At 38.4% G+C, this 8641-nt stretch overlaps 1 protein-coding gene and 1 long non-coding RNA gene across 2 annotated transcripts in view; both read left to right on the top strand.

The window, feature by feature from the left end:
• Positions 1-8641, top strand: part of LOC117221156 (uncharacterized) — a 37900-nt gene that overhangs the window by 17399 nt on the left and 11860 nt on the right. The window lies entirely within an intron of this gene.
• LOC117221159 (uncharacterized) lies at positions 7181-8561 on the top strand. The gene is made up of 2 exons (XR_004490425.2): positions 7181-8266; positions 8337-8561. It is a non-coding gene; the product is annotated as an uncharacterized LOC117221159 (long non-coding RNA).

The raw sequence follows: 8641 nt of genomic DNA, 5'->3' as shown, positions 1-8641 counted from the left end.
ACTAATTACTTTTCGGACCGAGGCCCTGGCAAGTCCCCGACGGCAGCAGCATGCAATTTACGACCTAGGGTAATTAAATAATAATCTTAGAGTGCCAGCTCGGGGGGAGGGGGGCTGTCATTAGCAATATCTACCCTAAGGGCCCTTTTCACCGAGGAAAATTCCCTCTAGAAGCCATTTTACGACCGCTTTGGGCCTGTTCGAAAGGGGCCGTTTTTCTTCTTCCTCTTTCTTCTTCTTTTCTTTTACAATTTCTCATCGAGCATAAACCCTTAAAATCCGTTCGAATAGCTTCGTCAGCAGCTTAAAATACATTCGAAACAAGGCGACTGGACAATATGGTTTTAGACCAGAGTCCGTTTGTCACGGAATTTTTAAGGCTCTACGTACGCGCGTGTTATGTACACCAAAAGTCGCTGGATCATTCTCGTTTTTCTTCTTTTTTTCTTTTTTTACTGTTATCGCGACGACAAGATATCTTCAGATGTTCTTTTCACCTTGACGGTGCTTCGTGTTTTGTCCTTCTTCATGCGAGCGTAATTCCACGTGGTTTGTCAAGGTTGTTTTTCGTTCACTATTTTCTTTTCATATTGTTCAAACGAAATTTAACCTTGACATAACGTTAAGCAAGATCTACATTCTACAATTCTTTTCGACTGAATTGTATTTAATACTGGAACTGGTTTTCGATTTTTTTTTCTTTCACAAAGATATAATGTATATTATATATAACAAATAATATATAATAAAGATAATAAATATGTTAAAGATAGTAAATACTAGAAATATAGTAAATATAATAAATATATAAATACAGTAAATATAGTAAATATAAGAAAGATAATAAATATATATATAATAATAATAAATGTATGATAAAATACATAATAAATGGTTCCACATACTCTTCGCCGATCTAAGAAAGTTCGAGCACGAGATATCTGTCCCGAACAAGCGACACACCGTTCGTTAAACGAAATTACGACGCCGCTTTCTACGGGTTTAAGCGATCTCAAGTGGTCCTCTCGTAAACCGAAGAAGATTGCAACGAGAGAAAGATACAGAACGAAGCTACGGAACGAGCTCAAAAGTTCAGCCGGCAAAGAGAGAGAGAGAGAGAGAGCATCGTTATTATTATTATTATTATCACCATTGCGACGGGAGCCGAGATAAATCGTGAGATAATTTCGCGTTCGATTCGGCCCCGCGAGAACCGGCTAGAAATCGGTATACAACAGACAGGGTGTCCCAAATGGAAATGACGGGTTCCTCGGATCATTCGAAGCAACTTCTTCCTTTACAAAAATGTTCTCCGAGGCACCGTTAACGAGTTATCAACGAAAGAACAGCGACCAATAAGAATCGAGTACGGCTGACGCGAGGCGGCCCGGCCAACCGGCGCGCGAAGCCCAGTTCCGCTCATTGGCTCGGTCGCCACGCGCCAGCCGAGCTCGCCTCTCATTGGTCACTGTTTTTCGTTAATAACTCGTTAACGGTGCCTCGGAGAAAATTTTTCTAAAGTAAAAAGTTGCTTCGAACGACCCGAGGAACCCGCCACTTTCGGATTGCGAGACATTTTTGGGACACCCTGTATATATACGTTATATCTTTTCTAACAACTTCGTCTTGCGCGGCGAACAATCAAATTCGCCGTTCTATCGTAAATTGCTCTCGCGCTCGGCGAGATAAAGTTGCGTCGCGTCGCGTTAAAGAGAAACAGAGAGACAGTTTATCGTCGAAAGTTTGCGAAACGATTGAGTGTCGCGCAACTCCCCGGCGTGTGTCACAAGCCTGCGCCGCCGTGCCTATTCACGTGAACGGAGAGTGAAACGGGCGCGGAGTGGGAGTGGGGGGGAGAACGGCGCACGCGGAAAATTCGCCCGTAGATCGACGGGCCGGTATTTGCATTGGATTTCCATCGGGAGATTTACGGTTATGCGATCACGCGGCGGCGGCGGCCCGGTCGGTCTCTCTCTTCAGCAGCAGCAGCTGCCGCGGCGGAACGATTTACGACACCATGTGACAAAAGACCTTCGCCTTCGTCGACTATTATCCGACGAACGGGGCTCTTACCGGAGATCTCTCCGTAAAGATCGCGTGGATTTTCTCGGCATTGGTTAAATCGACCGAGCTTAGCCGCGCGCGCCGTGTCTCTCCCTAATTGACGCGCTCGGCTTTAAAACTGAAATTGACGCAATTTGAAAATAATAAAGTTTTCTGCAAGATGGAGGCGCGGCGGACACGTGAAGGCCATTAACGTTTTTTTAAACGGAATCGTATATTTTTTATTGCATCAGTCCATGCATCTTAATATTCTTTACAAAAAGGTAAATGTTTTTAAAAAATCATTAGTTCAGGAGATATTTTAATTTTAACAAATATAATATTTTTCCTTTGCGTGATAATTGTTAAAGCGATCACCTGCATAATTATTAAAGCATCGCACACACGTGCGAGCTGCCATAATATCAAGCGTTGACGTAAACGAGCATCAATCCGAACGAACAACAAATATTGTGCATCGCGATGAAATACGTTTCGAACGTAGTACCGATGAAAACACTGCCAAGATCGTGAAAATTTGAAACACGGCGCTCTGCACCCTATTCTCGAGCTTCCGACATTGCGTAAGGAAGTGAGTGAGTGAGTGAGTCACGGGCCGCGTGAAAAAAAAAGATTGGAAATTGTTTCCCGGCGAATTGTTTACAACGATCGGCGTTCCGGGTCGAACCAGTTCGAGGTGACCGTTTCGATTTTTTTCTTCGTCACCCGTAATTAGCTGCAGCCTTTGCGTAGCGTAAACATAAAGAAAAAAAGTTGTACGTTATTTTATTTAGGTTACTATTTTATTCAGTGGATTGAATATTATATTAATTATTACATATTATATTAAACTTAATATTATTATTATTATATATTATAATAACTAGGTTATTTTATTTAGGTTATTATTAATATTCAGTGGACTGAATATTATATTAATTATTACATATTATATTAACTTAATAATAATAATATTATTATTATATACATTATAATAACTAGGTTATTTTATTTAGGTTATTATTACATTCAGTGGACTCAATATTATATTAATTATCATATATTATATTGACTAATATTATTAATGTTATTTAATTTAACAATTAGGATAAAAAGGTAGCAAAAAAGGTGCGGTAACGGGATCACGTTTTGTCTCATTGTTGTGAGCGGTCACCTTCACTTTTCACTGGCGTGCGTGCGCTCCGATCGTCCATGGAGAAACTCTTCCTACGTTCTCGGTCTTCCGGAAACGTTAAATCTTGTTTACCTGCTCGGATTATGTTATTCCTTGCTTCCTTTATTCGCAGATATTTGCGATTCAAGGAGATAAAGTTCGCGCGGCGAATGTTTTAACGCGGCAGTGATCTACGATAGGCAATTCCGTCCGAGTTCCGGGCGAGTTCAAGGGGAAAAAAACAACAGATTTCTAACGTGCTTTGAAAACCGTGCATTTATTTCGAATGTTGAAACATGATGCGACGATCTTGACTGATCTCGTACGGAAATTTTCGGTTGTAGGTTATTTTATTTAGGTTATTATTATATTCAGTGGACTGAATACTATATTAACTTAATATTATTATTATTATTATATATTATAATAACTAGGTAATTTTATTTAGGTTATTATTATATTCAGTGGACTGATATTATATTAATTATCATATATTATATTAACTTAATATTATTGTTATTATATATTATAATAACTAGGTTATATTATTTGGGTTATTATTATATTCGGTGGACTGAATATTATATTAATTATCATACATTATATTAACTAGTGTTATTAATATTATTTAACACAATTAGGATGAAAAGGTAGCAAAATACAGGGCGAAATTCCAATTTGGGAAGAGGATTCCCAATGTGCGCAATTCGTGCATCAATTACGGAGAATTTACTGTATCATGATTCACGCCGCCCCCCTCCCCCTCCCCGATTTATAGCGCTTCGACTATTCTCAAATACGTGATGCACTCTAATTCACGATGAGGCACCGCGTTTCCGTGGCATTTATTAATAGACGTCAACGTTACCGAATAATAATTTCGCCAATGCATTGTTCCCATGGGAACAATGAACGAACAAAAAAAAATGCAAGCTGTGCGAGTCTAATTTTAATCATCGGTTTCGTTACGTCAGCAATTTCGCAGGAACAAAAAACACAGTGAAATCATATGTTTCCTCGAATGTTTATTACCGTATGCAATATTTTTCTTAACGATTGCGTTCGTCTTTGGATCGGATCTTCAACAAAAACTTGAAATTATTAATTAGTTCTGATGTTACAGTTACAGTAACTCAACGCCTTTTAAAACGGTATAATTTTTTTAAGATTAAACATTTTTCTGTCAATATTAGTGGAACTAGTTCACCGTGCAATGAATAAATACATTATTTTTTTAATTTTGCTATTACGTGGAATAAAAAGAATATTAAAGTAGAAGCGAGGGATTCCCGGAATCATTTGAAGCAACTTTTTCCTCAGCGAAAATGCGATCCGCGGCTTCGTTTACGAGTTATTAACGAAAAACGTTGACCAATCAGAGTCGAGATCAGCTGGCGCGAGGCGTCCGAGCCAAAGAGCGGTCGACGCCCAGTTCCGCCGATTGGCGCGGCCGCCTAGCGCTGTGCGAGCATGCCTCTCATTGGTCAGTGTTTTTCGTTAATAACTCGTTAACGACGCCTCGGAGAAAATTTTCGTAAAGGAAAAAGTTGCTTCAAATGACCTCTGGAACCTCTCTTTTCAAGTAACATAATTTTCGGACATCTTAATCTTCGGACTTAGAATAAAATCAATTTCATTTTTGCCAAAGGGAATAACATGACAAAAAAGGATCTGCTTCCTTTCAGAGAAACGAATAAGCGATATACATACACGCGCACACACCAACGGGAACGTCGAATTGTATAAGGAGCATCCAGGCTCGTTCTCGTATTTCGCCAGATGGTGATAACAACGCGTTATCGCGATTCGTGTACAGTGCACTCGCCTGCGCCTTCTTACCACGGCTCGCAGCTTGTTCGCCGATCTTGTTACCGCGACACGTGGCCACCACCGGTGCTTTCTCGTGACTTTTTCGATCGTGAGAAGTTGATTTCACTTCTCGCGCGCGACACCCGTCGTGAAAGAGACGCGTAAAGATTCACGCCGCGGCCGCAATAATACGTGCACTCGGCGCAAGGTGCACCGCATTGAAATCGACCGCGATGATCGTACGCGCGACGATCGACATATTAACGCTTTGCGCGACACTAAATACATTATAATATTAATACAGCGACGCTAAATCATTGATACTTTAATATACAGGCTGTCCCAAAAATGTCTCGCAATCCGAAAGTGACGGGTTCCTCGGGTCGTTCGAAGCAACTTTTTCCTTTACAAAAATTTTCTCCGAGGCGCCGTTAACGAGTTATCAACGAAAAACAGCGACCAATGAGAGGCGAGCTCGGCTGGCGCGAGGCGACCGAGCCAATGAGCGGAAGTGGGCTTCGCGCGCCGGTTGGCCGGGCCGCCTCGCGTCAGCCGTACTCGATTCTTATTGGTCGCTGCTTTTTCGTTGATAACTCGTTAACGGTGCCTCGGAGAACATTTTCGTAAAGGAAGAAGTTGCTTCAAATGATCCGGGGAACCCGCCATTTCCGGATTGCGAGACATTTTTGGGACACCCTGTATTTTGCCGGCGCGATCAATATGCCGCGTTTGTCGGAAGGTAAACGCTCTAACCTCGTCGTTCAAGGATTATTCGATGAATCAAGGCGCATGCAAATATATCGTGTGGTCGCGTTATCCTCGGCGGGTCCCATTAAAGATTAGAGACCTCTTCGAGCCGGTGACCTTTATCACATCGCAAGAGGCTCGAATAATAAATGCTTCGCGCCAAGAAACACACGTGCGGGATACACACGGCTGGCAGAATACACAAAGATTTCCATTGACACTCTTTGCAAGCGAAACGAAAAGTCTCTTTCGATCGTCTTCTGCTTCTTTGATGTTTTGTTGAAACAGCAGCTTGTGTGTGTGTATTGTCCCTTCAACATTTAAAAGAAAGCCAAGCCGTTTAGTGGAGTTTTAAGAAAGTTATCGCATTTTAAAGAAGTTATTGCATTTTAAAAGGTGAACCAATACCTTTTGCCAGGGGTTGTACTACAATACATCCTTGAATGAAGAAATTTCTCAACGAGTAGTTTCCCATAGAAAGAATTTTCTATATTTCAAAAATTGTGAAATAAAAAATAAATTCTCCCTAATTGACGCTCAGCTTGGAAACAAAAATGTGGACAATTTGGGAATGGGGGGGGGGGGTACGATTAGTCTCGCGGCTCGTTTCTATAGTTGTTGACATAACCTTGACAACCGGTAACTACAAAAACATGAAATAATCATATCACCTCTCCCTGAATTTTCTATTTTGTGTGTACAAGCTGAGGCGGCAATTAGGGAGAGAATTTACATCGGTATTCGAATTATCCGGATTACCAACGTCCGACCGATCGATCATTCTAATTCGTTCCGCATACAACTAATTCCCACATATTAATCGTAGAACGCGGTAAAAATGTCAGGTTTATTTATTAATTAAATTGCCTTCTAATCCGACGGCATTTAAGCTCTCCTTTAGATCGGGTTCCGGATAATCGGGGCTTTTCCACCGTACACGTCTGAAGTATTATTATTACACGTTTAAGAGGATATTTTTGAACCACGGGGTTAAAAATAATGCCAATTGATAGCGAAAATTCCGATACGCGGTTATTTACGATCGGAAGCCTACCGATGGAGCAACTCGAGCAATAAATCACTAACACTTTCGAAACAAATATCCTCGCGATTAATAAACGTGGAATAAGTACATACATACATACATACATATATAAAAAAGAAAATTAATTAAATAATTATAATATTAATATATTTATTATATATATTATATAATTTATTTATTTTTATTATATTAATTATATATAATAATTATTGTTATTATTATATATAATTATTATTATTATAATATACAATAATATATTAAATTAATATTATAATAATTTAATAATATTAATATAATAATTATTATTATTATATTAATATATATATATATATATAATCCATGAGAGCAACGGTGGACTAGAACGAACGGTTTCCAGCTACCGTGCGATCCTCCGAGGCGCGCGATCAAGTTCTTTCAATTAATGCAGATTGCCGCGTAAAGCGCGCGAGAAGCCGACGATCGTCGCAGAGTTTAACGAACCGGATAAAAAAAGATCAACGAATGCAGCCGCGGGCAGAGCCGTTCGTCGCCAATAATAACGTTCGATCTTCGGTCTCTCGCCCGTTGCGGAAAGCGTCGCGCCAAAATTGCGCAGCAACGAGTCGAAATTTGAAGTTCGATTTACGGAAACATTACGAGTTCACTAATTTTTTCGTTTGTGATTATTCGTATCGTAAAGATACATTTACGAGTTATTATAGTATTATTTAATAATTATATATGTATATATTATATTGTATAATATTATTATTACAGCATAATAATATTGTTAATATATTATATATATTATTATTATAATATTGTTAATATATTATATATACATTATTATAACAATATTGTTAATATTTTATATATACATGATTATTATAATAATAATATAAAATAATAATAATATTATAATAACAACAGAAAATTTTTGTAGTGGAAAAAGTTACTTCCAATGACCTTGGGATCCCCCCACCATTTCTCGGAAATACGATAATTTTGCGATGAATTTTTGTATAACAGTACAATTGGCCGTTGAATAGTAAGATTATAAGTCGACAAAGTTTAATAGCATTTTCACTTTGTTTCTGCAACGTGTAATCGTCTAATTAACGAAGGATTTTTATGTAAAAAAAAAAACGTTGCGCGCAATCTTCGTGGAAAATATCGGACCGACAGAATATTGCAGGAGGGATGACGGAATACTGTTTGTTTGACAGAAATAAAATCATTGACGTCATCCTCATGAATCTTTATCTTATTTATGTAAAAATAATTGCTCAATTTGCTATCGTTACGAATTCAGTTTCGCAGATGCGCGCCGAAGGACAAGTTGATCGATCGAACAGTTTAAAAATCGTGTTCAACGAAAAACTGAAACTTGATATGTACATTTAATTTAATGAAATTTAATGAAACGTGTACATATTCGTTAAAATGTGAAATTTGGTCAAATGTTAACGGTACGCAAAGTTTCTCAACGTTTTTATTGAATTAATTAGTTATTAATTTAATTACCGAACGGCATTACAGATTCTTTCGAACCGGATACAGACAAGAAGATTGAACACCCTTTAAAAAAAAGAGCTAACAAGAAGAACAGAGACAAATAAGACGTAACGTAAACACAGATAATGACAAAATCGTGTCTACATTTAATGCGAGTTAAAAATATTTTTCGTACAATTTAATCGCGTTACGGATACGATTAAATGTGTATCGAGCAAATGATAAATTAAATGTGTATCAATATGCAAATGGGGAGATTTTACAATAGAAATTCTTTCACTATAACAGCCGTTAAATAAAACGTTTCTGCTACTAATTCAAGAACAACG

The sequence above is a fragment of the Megalopta genalis genome, chromosome 16 (genome assembly GCF_051020955.1).
Source record: "Megalopta genalis isolate 19385.01 chromosome 16, iyMegGena1_principal, whole genome shotgun sequence".
NCBI classification, from domain to species: Eukaryota; Metazoa; Arthropoda; class Insecta; order Hymenoptera; family Halictidae; genus Megalopta; species Megalopta genalis.
The sequence above is the reverse complement of the archived record's forward strand: the minus strand, read 5'-3'. Positions and strand labels throughout refer to the sequence as shown.